The sequence below is a fragment of the Heteronotia binoei genome, chromosome 1 (genome assembly GCF_032191835.1).
Source record: "Heteronotia binoei isolate CCM8104 ecotype False Entrance Well chromosome 1, APGP_CSIRO_Hbin_v1, whole genome shotgun sequence".
Taxonomy (NCBI): Eukaryota; Metazoa; Chordata; class Lepidosauria; order Squamata; family Gekkonidae; genus Heteronotia; species Heteronotia binoei.
In genome coordinates, this window is record NC_083223.1 from 27,912,610 (window position 1) to 27,927,861 (window position 15,252).

Sequence of the window (15,252 nt, forward strand, 5' to 3'; positions counted from 1 at the left end):
TGATAATATTGGGGTAGCCAGGTCAAGGCTTGCCTATTTAGCACACCATATTCCACTCCACATCTGTTTTCTGGTTCAGAATCCTTGATATCATCATACAGAACCCTCTCCTCCTAATTTAGTTTTGAGTATATTCTATTAGCACAGCTAGGGGAGGCCCAGTTGTTTCAATCTGACATTATTCTATAGTAAAACCAAATATGGTTCTCATGGAAATTAACATTTCAGGTACCCAAGTACATTTTCACTGTGATCACAGTTTTTCTAAAATGCCCTGTTTGTATGTCCTCTTATGTTTTGAGTTAGAGCTAATTAGCCCAAGGGCAGTATATTTAAAACATATGGTTGGGGAAAGTTGCTTCAATTCATTACAACATTATGGAATTTCCATTATGACAAGAATCCAGATGAGAAAAATAAACAGACATTTTGATTTTTCTAACACAGAGAGAGTTAAGGCACATCTCAGCAGTTTAGGCTGGCCATTACAGAAGAAAGAATGAACAGGTTCCTCCTCTCAAACCTTCAGTTCATTGTTTTATCCTATTTATTTGATTTGTTTTATTTCTTCTGTTCATTTAAGTGAGAGAATTACAAAAATTAATTACAGAGCTAGAGCATAAGCAGTTTGCTGCTACTATTCATTGTCATTGGGAGAAATCTAAATAAGTCTACTCAGAAGCAAGGTCAATTTTGTTCAGTAGGCTTACCCCAGGAAAGTATTCTTACGACTGCAGCTTAATTTCATTTGCATCTCTTTCCCTTTCTGTGTTTGCTAGAAAAAAGCAAATCTTGATGCAAATCTTGATGCAATTGTATGATTGCTTCAACTTGATGGGGGTCTGCAACAGACCACCAAGCCAGGCAGAGGACTTAGATGACTTAGATGAGATACTCCTATCACAGATTGCAAAGTTCTGAAAGGGCGTTTTCGCACTGACCTTAATCAGTAGCGACACCCCTCTTCACCACGCAGGATCAGCGCGGATTTCGCACTAATTGCCGCGGAGCACCCGGAAGAGCCGGAAAGCTTTTGCGGCGCAAATGGAAACTGGTTTTTGGCGGTTTCTGTTTGCGCCGCAAAAGCTGCGGGACTTTCCGGCTCTTCCGGGTGCTCCTCAGCAATTAGTGCGAAATCCGTGCTGATCCTGCGCGGTGAAGAGGGACGTCGCTGCTGATTAAGGTCAGTGCGAAAACAGCCAAAGTGAAGGGACACAGTGGTCATGGGAGATTTCAATTACCTGGACATCTATTTGAAGTCCAACTCTGCTAAAAATGAAAGGTCAAATAAATTCCTGACTTGTCTTGCTGACAACTTCATTTCTCAAAAGTGGACTGGGAAACAAGGGAATTTGCTCTCTTGGAATTCATTCTCACCAACAGGGAAGAACTGGTTGATGAGGTAGAAGTAGCAACCACCCTGGGTAGTAGCGACCATGTGATTTTGAAATTTACAGTCTTGGGAAAGGGAAAAGGCTTTATATAGTCAGACATACAGGTTGGACTTTAGGAAAACAAATTTTGAAAAATTAGCATTAAGCTGTGTAGAATCCCATGGTCAAAAATGGGTACAAGCAGAAAGCCCAATTTTGGGGAATGACAATCTACTTCTGTTAATACGGGAGCCAAATCATTGAGGAATAAATTAAATAGAAAAGGAGCAAGTATGCATCCTTGTTTAACTCCTTTATTGAAGGGAATTTGAACAAGAATCCAAAGTGTTTTCAGCTAAACATTAGGAAGAACTTCCTGACAGAGCGGATCCTCAGTGGAACAGGCTTCCTTGGGTGAGATCTCCTTCCTTGGAGGTTTATAAACAGAGTCTAGATGGCCATCTGACAGCAATGCTCATTCTGTGAACTTAGGCAGAAAGGTTGCTTCAGTGCTTATTTCCCGTGGCCCTTTCTAATAGGCCCAGGGAAGTGGTGTTCTCCAGTCTGAGGTAAGTTAGCAATATTTCTCCAGGCCACTTTTGCCAGGGACCTTGGAGGGGATTTTTTGTTTTTGTTTTTTGGCCATCTTCTGCACATGTGACACTGGGTCACTGGGTGATATTTGTGTGGGAGATATTTGTGAATTTCCTGCATTGTGCAGGGTGTTGGACTAGATAACCCTGGAGGTCCCTTCCAAGTCTGTGATTCTATCATTCTTGCCCAGGCTAACACATTCTTATCAGATGTTGGAAACTAAGAAGAACTGGCTCAGATTAGTATTTGAATGGGAGTCAAAAAATCAAGGGTTGCTAACACAGAGATAGGCAATGGCAAACTGCCTCTGAATGTCTCTTGCCTTGAAAACCCAACAGAGTCGCTACAGGTTGGCTTGCAACTTGACAAAAACTTGGCAAAAATAAAATCTTTTTCTTAGACAGTTGCTGTATATTGTGTATTGTATTATTATATTGTATTGTATATTAAAAAGGCAATTATGAAGGCAGAATGTCACAAGGGGGGTGGGGGCTATCCAGTGCATTGAACTAAGTGTCACATATATGACTATCTGCCCACTCGATGCAAGAAGCTCCTGGTCCTCAGAGAGCGAGTTTGCACCCTTGTGGTCAAGATAACTGACCTGGAGAAGCAGAGACAGATAAGCACTCGAAGATTACTCTTGGGGATGTGTTAGATGTGTCCCACTCTGAAAGTGGTAGCCCCACTGCTGCCAGGGAGCATGATGGTCGAGAAGGAACAGGGCACCGTGCTGAGGATAAGGGGAATGTGCCTTCAGAAGGGACCTCTTCTTCAGTAGGTGAACGGGTATCCTTTCATGCCAAGGAACCATCCCTGGGCAGGAAGGGAGGGGGGTCTTGGTAGTTGGTGATTCAATCCTTAGGCAAGTAGACAACAGGGTGGCAAAACCACGTATTAACCATATAGTGACTTGCCTACCTGATGCGAAAGTAGCAGACATTGCACATGTTGTAGACAGGCTAATAGACAGTGCTGGGGAGGAGTCAGTGGTTGTGGTACATGTTGGCACCAACAGTATGGGGAAATACAGTCATGAGGTCTTGGAGGAAAAATTTAGGCTGCTAGGCAAGAGATTCAAGGCCAGGACCTCCAAGGTAGCCTTCTCAGAAGTTCTACATGTTCCACATGCAGGGCAGGAGAAACAGGCAAATATTAGGAGTCTCGATGTGTGGATGAGATGATGGTGTAAGGAGGAAAGGTTCAAGTTTGTTAGGCACTGGGATGCTTTTTGGAACAAGTGGGAGCTGTAGAAAAGATACTGTCTCCACTTGTCCCAAGAGGAAACCAGGCTCCTGGCACGTAAAATCAAAAAGGTGGCAGAGCAGTTTTTAAACTGAATCTTGGGGGAAAGCTAACAGGAGATGAAATGTCTGTGGTTCAGGATGACTCAACTCAAAGAGATGAAGGGTTAACTGTTACTTTTCTACTGGGCAATGGAATAGAGTTGTCCACTGAGACGATGACAAACAGTATGGACTGCCTGGCAAAGTCTCGAGGCAGCAGGAGGAAGGTTGCGGGCCTAACTTGCCTGGGAAATTATAAATGTTTATATACAAATGCTAGAAGCGTCTGAGGTAAAATTGGGGAGTTGGAATGCTTAGTGTTGGGGAAAATATAGACATTGTATTTCAGAAACTTGGTGGGATGAGAAAAATCAGTGGGACATGGTGATTCCCAGATATAAATTATATCAGAAGGATAGGGAAGGGAAGAGTTGGAGATGGGATGGCTCTGTATGTCAGAGATGGTATAAAGTCCAGTAAAATTGAGAAGGTCAAAGAATTAGATTCGCTTATAGAAATGGATCCAAAGGCATCTGTTGAGGCTGGGTGAGGGGGCATCAACATGGCAAATGAGGTTCAATGTGGCCAAGTGCACATTGGGGCCAAAAATCCTAGCTGTAAATACAAGTTGATTGGGTGTGAACTGGCAGAGACTGACCAAGAGAGAGATCTTGGGGTTGTGGTAGAGGTGGTAGAGAGGTGACATAATCTTGTAAACCTCTAGGTATAGAGGTTTCTCTACCTTCTCTGGGATAGAGAAGGTAGAGAAAGAAGTACTTTTCTCCCTTTCTCACAATACGAGAACTTGTGGACAGTCATGTTAGAACTGAGAAAAGGAAGTACTTCTTCACCCAAAGGGTGATTAACACATGGAATTCACTGCCACAGGAGGAGGAGGCAGCTACAAGCATAAACAGCTTCAAGAGGAGATTGGATAAACCTATGAAGCAGAGGTTCATCAGTGGTTATTAGCCACAGCCTATTGTTGGAACGCTCAGTGTGGGGCAGTGATGCTCTGTATTCTTGGTGTTTGGGGGAGGCACAGTGGGAAAGCTTCTAGCCCCACTGGTGAACCTCCTGATGGCACTTGGGGGTTTTTTTGTCACTGTGTGACACAGAGTGTTGGCCTGATTCAACATGGCTTCTCTTATGTTCTTATGCTCTTATAAATGCTTTGTGTCAAAACAGTGAGCCCAAAAGGAAGCTTAATTCTGGGAGTTTGTTATCGCCCACTGGATCAAAAGATAGAGGATGATTATAAAATGATGAAAGAATTTAAGATAGCGGTTAAACGTAAAAAGGGTGTCATAACAGGTGATTTTAACTATCAGCACATTGATTGGGTCAGTATGTGTTCAGATCGGGAGAAAGAGATTAAGTTTCTAGACACTCTCAATGACTGTGCTATGGAGCAGATGGTCATGGAACCTATCAGAAAGAGGGCACCATGCACCCCAGGGCCAGGCGTGAGCAGGGGAGTACCAGAAAAGCATCTAGTTCTGCTTCATTGACTAAAGCATTTGATTGTGTGGATTTGATTGTGTGGACCACAACAAACTGTGGCAAGTCTTTAAAGAGATGAGACTACCAGACCACCTCACATGTCTCCTGAGAAACCTGTATAAGGATCAAGAAGCAACTGTCAGAACAGGATATGCAACAAGTGATTGGTTTAGAATAGGAAAAGGAGTTTCACAACGATGTATATTGTCACCCTGCTTATTTAATTTATATGCAGAGTACATCATGTGGAATGCTGACCTGGATGAATCACAAACCAGAATTAAGATTGCCAGGGAAACACATCAACAACCTCAGATATGCAGATGACACCACTCTAATGGCAGAAAGTGAAGAGGACCTAAAGAACCTCTTGTTAAGGGTGAAAGAGGAGACCGCAAAAGTAGGCTTCAACTCAACATTAAAAAAACTAAGATCATGGCATCCAGCCCCATCACTCTTTGGCAAATAGAAGGGAAAGACATGGAAGTAGTGACAGACTTCACATTCCTGGGATCCAAGATCACTGCAGATGGTGACTGTAGCCATAGAATTAAAAGACGTTTTCTCCTTGGGAGAACAGCTATGGCATATCTAGGCAGTATAATAAAAAGTAGAGACCTCACCCTGCCAACAAAAGTCTATATAGTCAGTCCTAAGGGGAATCAACCCTGACTGTTCCCTGGAAGGTCAGATGCTCAAATACTTTGGCCATCAAATGAGAAGGGAGCACTCACTGGAGAAGACCCTGATGCTGGGAAAGACAGAAGGCAAAAGAAGAAGGGAATGGCAAAAGATGAGATGGCTGGACAGTGTTACTGATGTAACTAACATAAATTTGAGTGGACTTCAGAGAGTGGTGGAAGATAGGAGGGCCTGTCATGACTTAGTCCATGGGGTCGCAAAGACTGTGTGACTGAGCTTCTTCCTGGACCAGGCTGAACTCCTCAGAAACATTAACAAACAGAAATATGCACTGCAACAGTTCTAAATTGATTAATAACTATAAAATTACATATTTTCCACAATCATATGAATTTCCCATTAAAAGTAATTCCAAACCAACTTTTAATATCTTCTGAAGAAGTAACTTCACCTTTGTTTTAAAAGATCTGTAATAATTGCACAAGTTACCAACATTTGCCTGCAATAATCCAAAGCACCCCTTGAGACAACAAGATCTGTGCAGGCCTTTTCCCACCCTTATGCTGATGTTGCTTATTCCAGGGCCAGGCTGAACTGCTAGGCTGCTGGGAACAACCAGCCCATTTTAGGGGAAGCTACAACACTGAGCATGCTACATTCTATGGTCCATATTAAGTACTTAAATTCATTGGCTTATGATTCTATCAATAAACAAGCCTTATTTTAATAACAAACACTTTTTAAAACTCCATTAATTTCTGTTGAAAAATTCACTCTCTTTTTTTTTAACTGTTTCAGGGGCCCTCTGGGATCAGGGGGCCTGTAGCTTAAACTTCATTAGTTTCACAGTAGATCCACCTCTGCTCATATTATATAAGGTAAATGGTAGAGGAAGAGAATGCATGCTTACTTCTCTGCCATTGGGACTGGATTGCAGCCCAGCAGCTTGTAACTAGTCTCCTGAACACTGAATATATTAGAAGCCAGGCTCAAACATTATTAAAACCAACATTCTGTAACCAACTGAGTAATTCCTTGATATGATTGATAGATGAGTGCAACATGATTTACAATTTACAAGGCAAATTTACTGAACAGTAATTATCTTGGTTTGCCCCACTTCTAAATAAATGTATTTATGAACTTAATCTTAAACTAGTTTACTTTGGTTGGGTGATGCCTGTAATTTGGAAATCAGGTTTATTCAATTAATTATTTTGTTTATACCCCACCTTTATATATACACACACACACACACACACAGTGGCTAATAGCCACTGATAGACCTCTGCTCCATATTTTTATCTAACCCCCTCTTGAAGCTGGCTATGCTTGTAGCCGCCGCCACCTCCTGTGGTAGTGAATTCCACATATTAATCACCCTTTGGGTGAAGAAGTACCTCCTTTTATCTGTTCTAACCCGACTGCTCAGCAATTTCATTGAATACCCACGAGTTCTTGTATTGTGAGAAAGGGAGAAAAGTACTTCTTTCTCTACCTTCTCCATCCCATGCATAATCTTGTAAACCTCTATCATGTCACCCCGCAGTCGATGTTTCTCCAAGCTAAAGAGCCCCAAGCGTTTTAACCTTTCTTCATAGGGAAAGTGTTCCAAACCTTTAATCATTCTAGTTGCCCTTTTCTTCACTTTTTCCAATGCTATAATATCCTTTTTGAGCTGCGGTGACCACAATTGTACACAGTATTCCAAATGAGACCGCACCATCAATTTATACAGGGGCATTATGATACTGGCTGATTTGTTTTCAATTCCCTTCCTAATAATTCCCAGCATGGCGTTAGCCTTTGCCCCCCCAGTTGAAATAAGAGACAGACACAAGTATTGGGTTTAAAACCGGGCCGCTTTATTAAATTCATTAACCTATGAACTCGGCAGGGATGAACCTAACCAGACAAGCCCCTGGGGTCACCCACGGACCCCGCCTTGTCCAAAGGGCGAGCAACCCTGCCCCCAGCACAAACCCGCCGTATTCGGGTTGTAACTGAGCGGCCAGGCCTCCGCCTTTCTCCACCTGGGCCAGCATCGATCCCCCATGGAAAGATCCGCCCGAGGTGAGGCTCTCCGTGATCTGCAATCCCCGCACTGAGCCGTTTAGCCCATCTGCGGTTCATACAGACCACCCGCACCACAGGTGCTAGGCCATAGGTGCTCCCCTGAAAACACTGTGGCCAACACATCCCCGGCTAGCGACCAACTTATAAAATACCTATAAACCTAGCACTACAAGGCAGTACAAGGTAGGCGAAAAACAACTTCACATGGGCCAATTATGTGAAGCTGAAAAAATTCCTACCTGGCCCCCAACAGGGCGACCGGTTGAAACCTGTACTGCTAAGGGAGAGGTGGGTGGGCAGAGAGCCAAAAGACAACCACCCCCATTCGGGGCGGGGCCAAGGCTTATATAGCCTTGACGCCACGCCCCTCCTAATCCCCGGATTGACTCACCTGTCAATCCACTGTCCCTATTCTTCCGCGGGGGCAAAAGCGGCCCTCAGCCCGAACGCCGGCTGCGCCGGCTTGGCTGAAAGGGCCGAGCCTTGCCCCCCCAGTTGAAATAAGAGACAGACACAAGTATTGGGTTTAAAACCGGGCCGCTTTATTAAATTCATTAACCTATGAACTCGGCAGGGATGAACCTAACCAGACAAGCCCCTGGGGTCACCCACGGACCCCGCCTTGTCCAAAGGGCGAGCAACCCTGCCCCCAGCACAAACCCGCCGTATTCGGGATGTAACTGAGCGGCCAGGCCTCCGCCTTTCTCCACCTGGGCCAGCATCGATCCCCCATGGAAAGATCCGCCCGAGGTGAGGCTCTCCGTGATCTGCAATCCCCGCACTGAGCCGTTTAGCCCATCTGCGGTTCATACAGACCACCCGCACCACAGGTGCTAGGCCATAGGTGCTCCCCTGAAAACACTGTGGCCAACACATCCCCGGCCACCGCCAATGCCAAGCCTCAGCTTAGGCATTAGCGCCCCAACGGGCGGCCCAGAGCCGACCGCAAACCCTGCCGAATCTCCTCTATGAAGGCCCGGTTGCCCAATTCTGACAGATGCACCCCATCTGACCGATACAGGTCAACATCGTCGACCCGTATGGCCGGATGAGGGAGGAAAATACCCAAGCCATCTTCCATGGCTCTTTGTAATGCCCTATTAGCCTTGCGCCTAGTGCGCTCAATCCCACCAGGGGAAAGGGCATACCTCCACACCCTGCGTGGCAGAATCGCTGACCACACGAGGACCACCCCAGGCCATCTACGTTTTATTTCACGGAGATCGGCCAATGCCTGCTGCGAGAGAGCTTTCCCCCGCAGCATCCCCAGGTCGTTACCACCTAGGTGAACAACCAGTATGTGTGGAGGTGGACCAGCCCTTTCCCTGAACAATAAGGGCATAATGCCCGGCCATCTCAGGCCCCGTCGGCCAAGCCACTCCACAACCGCCCATGCACTGAGGCCCAGCTGGGTGCCCACTGCCGACCGCCGCGCTTGATGAGCGGCCCAAAACACCATGCTGTGCCCGCAGATGAGAATACGCCGCCTCTCACCACGAGCCGCAGCACCTGAAAGACAAAAAAGGGGTCAGACCGGTGAACTTAAACAACAATACTAACCGCGCTCTGACCCACCGCCCCTTATGGCCCCAAAGGGCGAACATACGTCTTGAAGGCCGCCGACCGCCAGCGCCCAATGCGCTGTATGGAGGCCGGCGTGTAACCCATTGCAGCCGCCGTGGAGGCAGCTCCAATGCGAAACGAATGGGTTCCAAATTTTACACCCTTCAAGCCTATCGCGGCCAGAGCCCGACAGGTCACCGCCCAGAACTGGTACCTGGTGAGGGGTGAGGCATCCTCATGCCGGAAGAAGGAGCCCTCCCCAGCACCTCTAAACTGAAGATATTGCCTAACGGCCCGCACCGGGCACAGCTCCTGGACCGCACACTGCCCCAAGGTGATGACGGACCCCTTTCTCCATTGGTCTGTCTTGGACCGCCTTATCGTCAATACAACCTGCCCCTGACCCAGTTTGACGTCTCCTGCCTGGAGCGCCCGCCTGGAAACGTCCGTCTTAGATTGCAACACCAACTCACTGATCCTTAGGGCACCGAAAAAAGCCACCAACGAAGCCGCATGAAACAACGCGGCCTCGAAGGGGGAAGAACAGATTGCCGGCCAGCTGCCGAAAAGCCCCTTCAAAATAGATGGGGAGATAGGCTGCCGGTCATCCGTGCGTGGGCCACGCTCCCTGGCCCAGCCCTCCAGCATTTTCTTGACCCGAAAGTCAGACGTACTATCTACAAACCCCCGGGCCTTACTAACGAAGGCCAACGCTGCCAGCTGGCCCCGAATCGTCTTTAGCCCCAAGCCCTTTTGCTTCTGATGTACACAGAATTGCATAACGTGGGCCGTGGGAATCGGCCAGCAGTCTTGCAATACAGCAGCCCTCCTAAAATCCTCAAATTGAGAGGCCGCCCTATCATAAGCCCTTCTCGTGCTAGGGGCTAAAGCCAACTGAATGGCCCTACCGGCTTCAGCTTCCCAAGCCGCCATAGGTCCAAGGGCATCTGCTCCGGGCGCAAGTCCGCTTCTGGGGCGAGCTGTCGAAAACGCTCCATCTGTAATCGAGATAGAGCGTCCGCCACCCCATTGCAGACCCCGGGAACATGCCTCGCCGTGAACAATATGTTCAGTCGGAGGCAACGCAGCGTAAAAGATCTCACCAGGTTCATGACCAGCGGGGACCTTGACGTTAAGGAGTTGATAACATGTACTACTGCCATGTTATCACACCAAAAGAGCACGGAATGGTTGGCTAGCTGCTCACCCCAGAGCCAAACGGCGACTAGGATAGGGAAAAATTCCAAAAAGGTCAGGTCCCTACAGAGCCCGCTGTCCAACCACTCCGTAGGCCATTGCTCAGCACACCAATGCCCCCGGAAGTACACGCCAAACCCAGTAGAACCGGAGGCGTCAGAGGAGATCTGAAGCTCGGCTTCAATCCTCAGTTCCTCCCTCCAAAATGAAACTCCATTGAACGCTTCCAAAAACAACTCCCAAACTTCGAGATCCGCCCGCATTCCTGCAGTCACACGGACCCGATGATAGGGGGAACGTAGCTGCCGCATAGCGTCACAGAGACGCCGCAAGAAAGCCCTACCAGGTGCCACCACTTTGCATGCAAAGTTGAGGTGACCCACCAACTGTTGCAGCTCCAACAACGAAACTTTGCGCCGGCCCTTCAAGGTGGCCAGCCGAGCCCTGAGGTCCTTTACCTTCTCCCCTGGCAGCCGAGAAGTCTGTTTGAGAGTGTCCAGCTCAACCCCCAGAAAAGTGAGTACTGTACTGGGACCCTCCGTCTTCTCCTGCGCCAGGGGAACCCCGAGCTCGCTGGCCAAATCCTGAAAAGCCCCCAACAACATGGCGCACTGCCCAGTACCTGGAGGACCCACCAGAAGGTAGTCATCCAAGTAATGCGCTGTGTCATTGCACCCCGTCCTGTCCCGAAGCACCCACTCAATAAAGGAACTAAAACGCTCAAATGCGGCACAGGATACTGAGCAACCCATAGGGAGGGCACGATCCATGTAGAATTTGCCCTCGAAACAAAAACCCAGGAGCTCAAAATCCTCGGGGTGAACTGGCAAGAGACGAAATGCTGACTTAATGTCACATTTCGCCATCTCGGCCCCAATTCCACAACCCCGCACCACTTTGACCGCTTGGTCAAAGGAAGTGTACCGCACCGAACACAGTTCCTCAGGTATGGCGTCGTTGACCGACGCCCCTTTGGGGTAGGACAGGTGGTGAATGAGGCGAAACTCCCCCGGCGCCTTCTTAGGCACCACCCCCAGGGGGGACACCCTCAATGTTGCAACAGGAGGCGAATTAAAGGGTCCAAGGACCCTACCCTCCTTGCACTCTTTGGCAATCTTTGCCCGGACTATGTGTTCCAGTCCCACTACAGACTTAAGGTTAGGAGCCATAAAAGGGGCCCTAGGCCCCTGATAAGGGATCCTAAATCCGAATGAAAACCCCTCCAACAAATATTGCCCATCGGCTTTCTTAGGGTACCTCCTCAAAAACTTATTGAGGACCCTCAGCCGAATGGGACTGGGCCCCTTTTCCAGGGGGCTGCTGATTGTTGCCACCGCCCCCGGGACGTTTGCCCCAAGGTTTTGGCTTGGATTTGCTACAGGCGGACTGGGCATGAGGCCCGCTACACAGCGGGCACTCGTGCTTGAACTTACAGAGCTTCCGGGAGCACACTCCCTTAGAAGTGAACTCCCAGCACAGCAGCCGGGGTTGAACCGGCTGGCCCGCCGCCGGGCGGGCTCCCGTAGCAAGCTGCTGATGTTGTTTCTGGACGAAATGTCCACTGTCCGACCTGTCGCCAGGGTTAGGCCTCGCCGGGGACATCAGCTGCAGCCACAGCTGCTGGTTGACCTGGTCCCACGGCAACCCAGGGTTCACTGCAGCCCTCATCCTGAAGGCTTCGTCATATTGCAGCCACGCTGCACCGACGAAATCTGTGTATGCCCTATAGATGATATCAATATATTGAAAAAGGGCAGCAGCCCGGGCCGGCTGCGCCCTAGCGATAACGCCCGCAAAAATCAAGAAACCAGGCAGCCAGTTTGCCCAAGTCCTATCAACTTTGCGGCGTTTCAGCTTTTCTTTGTCCTTCTCGTCAAGCTCGTCTTTACTTTTCTTTTCGAGCTCTCTATAGAGAAGGCCGAAGACATCAACGTACTCTCCACGGAGGATCCTTTCCCTGGTAGCCCCAGTTAAATGATCCCCCAGCGGCAGGGAAGTGTCCCCGAAGGGGAAGGCATGCACTGGTATGCTGGCGTAAGGGGTCGGCGGGTAAAACCAACCTCTTCCAAACCCAGTAGGGGGCAGTCCCTGCATTTGGGCGTATTGCTGCCCCCCCCAAGGCAGAACCCCTTGGGGGGGCGGCACTGTGGGAACTGCTGGTGTCGTCGCCCCTACCTGTGAACCCGCCAACTGCAATCCAGCACTGCCCAACCCCAACCCCTGCATGCCAGAACTCTGTAGACCCCACGACCAGGGCATGGCGGCGCCCCACTGACCGGCGGGTGTGCCGGGCTGCCCTGCCCCCCAAACCCCTCCCCCCATCCCCTGGGGGAGGGCGGGCAACTGTACCGGTGCCCAGGGCCACCCGTGAGTGTGTTGTGGAAACAACTTACCCCCAGCACCAACCGGAGTTCCTTCACCTGCAGGGTTTTGTGGCCCGAAGCCACCGCCAACACCACCGCTCAGCTGCTCACCAGATGGTCCCTCGCCAGGATCCTCCTCCTCGTCCGGCTCCGGCTGCTGCTCAGGAATCACCATTCCACCCTGCAATGCAGACAGCCTGGCAAGCATCTCGGTTTCAAAAGCAAGGCGCGTCGATCGCCCTGAGGCGCAACGACGCCCTTGCCAAATGGGGGCCCCCGCTGCAAGCTGTTGCTGCTCTAAAGCATCAACTTGGTTAATGATAGCCAACCGGACTTGCTCGCTCTGCGCCCGCTCATCCACAGAGCGCACGCGGGGAGGGCGTGCAGGCTGCTTGCCCTTGCTTTTCCCTTGACCCTTTTTAGGAGCCATGCTACCAAATCTGCCCTTACTGCTGCTAGTTGGTAATACCCCTACACACCAGCCCCCTCTGCCAAGCAGCAGATACCTATGTGTTCCTTATTAAAGATGTGTATTCCTTTAGCAGGGACACGCAGGGCAGGGACCACACAGGGCAAGCCAACTCAACCCACCGGGCAAAGTAGCCGATAGATATTTGTTCCTTTTAAACAGGGAAAAACGCAGGGCGAGGCAACTTCGTCCTCAAAATGGCCGCCCCTACTGCAAAGCCTCCTCACAGGGGCTGAATCCGATGTCAGTTTGCCCAACCCAGGTCCCCTGAGAAGCAAAACCACCCCGAATCAGGGCCCCGCCTCCGGTCCCCTGCTTAGGCTAGCGTGCCCCAACTGGGGACCAGCAATGACCCCTGCACGCGCTTGTGAACTGGACCAAGTTTAAATATCCCTCGCTGCGCAACAGAAAATGGCCGCTTGTAACGGCCAGGTAAAATGGCCGCCGCTACTCCTTGCCGCCGAAAAAGCGCTCAAAATGGCCGCCGCGCGCGCCTCGTGCAAGGCACAGGGGCACCCAACCACCCAGAGAAGAGGGCCACCCAGCAACAAGGGGCTTCGCCGCAAGAACGCCCGCGACCAGCGCCCAATGCAGTGCCCAAGGGACAACGCCACTCAAAGCGGCTGCCGCCCACTCCGGGGCCGGGCCCGGCCGCCGCTGGACCCAACTATGCTCCCCTCAAACTCCCCCGGGGCCCTCCAAATCAGCCACCGCCAGCGCCAAGAGCCACCCGCGCCCTTCACCAAACCGCCTTCCGTGACGATCCGACACCGGCCGCCAGCGCTACTGCCCACGCCTGCGCCGATGCACCGCTCCCGACGCTCCGATCCCTCGCCGTTCCAAGGCCCGCCGGCCTAAAGACGATGCTCCAACCGACGAGGCTCTCCTTCAGAGAGCCAAAAGACAACCACCCCCATTCGGGGCGGGGCCAAGGCTTATATAGCCTTGACGCCACGCCCCTCCTAATCCCCGGATTGACTCACCTGTCAATCCACTGTCCCTATTCTTCCGCGGGGGCAAAAGCGGCCCTCAGCCCGAACGCCGGCTGCGCCGGCTTGGCTGAAAGGGCCGAGCCTTCTTATTGCAATCGCACACTGTCTTGACATTTTCAGTGAGTTATCTACCAAGACCCCAAGATCTCTCTCTTGATCAGTCTCTGCCAGTTCACACACATCAACTAGTATTTGTAGCTGGGATTCTTGGCCACAATGTGCATTACTTTGAACTTGGCCACATTGAACTGCATCTGCCACGTTGACGCCCACTCACCCTTTGATGAGGAACTTTATCAAAAGCTTTCTGGAAGTCAAGGTAAACAATATCTATTGGGTCTCCTTTGTCCACATATTTGTTCACCCCCTCAAAGAAATGTAACAGGCTAGTGACGCAAGATCTTCCTTTACAGAACCCATGCTGAGACTTCCTCAATAACTCGTGTTCATCAATGTGCCTACGCATTCTGTCCTTGATAATGGTTTCTACCAACTTTCCCAGTATTGAAGTCAGACTGACTGGCCTGTAGTTACCCGGATCTCCTCTGGAACCCTTTCTAAAGATGGGGGTGACATTTGCTACCTTCCAGTCCTCAGGAACAAAGGCAGATTTCAATGAAAGATTACATATTTTTGTCAGAAGATCCACAAGTTCAACTTTGAGTTCTTTCAGAACTCTTGGATGTATGCCCTCCGGACCTGGTGACTTATTAGTTTTTAATTTGTCACCTCAATCTGACTCAGGTCTTTCAACACCCCTTCCAATGTAAGTGGTTCTGGAGCAGGCAAACACTTCTCATCTTCCACGGTGAAGACGAAGGCAAAAAAATGCATTCAGCTTCTCAGTCATTTCCCTATCCTCCTTCAGTAATCCTTTGACCCCTTGGTCATCCAAGGGCCCCACTTTCTCCCTGGCTGGTTTCCTGCTTCTAATATATTTGAAGAAATTTTTATTGTTGGTCTTTATTTTTTTTTTGCAATATGCTCCTCATAGTTCCTTTTTGCCTGCCTGATTACAGACTTGCATTTGATTTGCCACTGCCTGTGTTCCCTTTTATTAATTTCACTTGGACTAGCTTTCCACCGCTTAAAGGAGTCCTTCTTACCTTTTACAGCTTCCATTACTTTGTTTGTGAACCATGCAGGCCTTCTCTTATACCTTTTTGTATCTTTCCTATCTTGTGGTATATATTT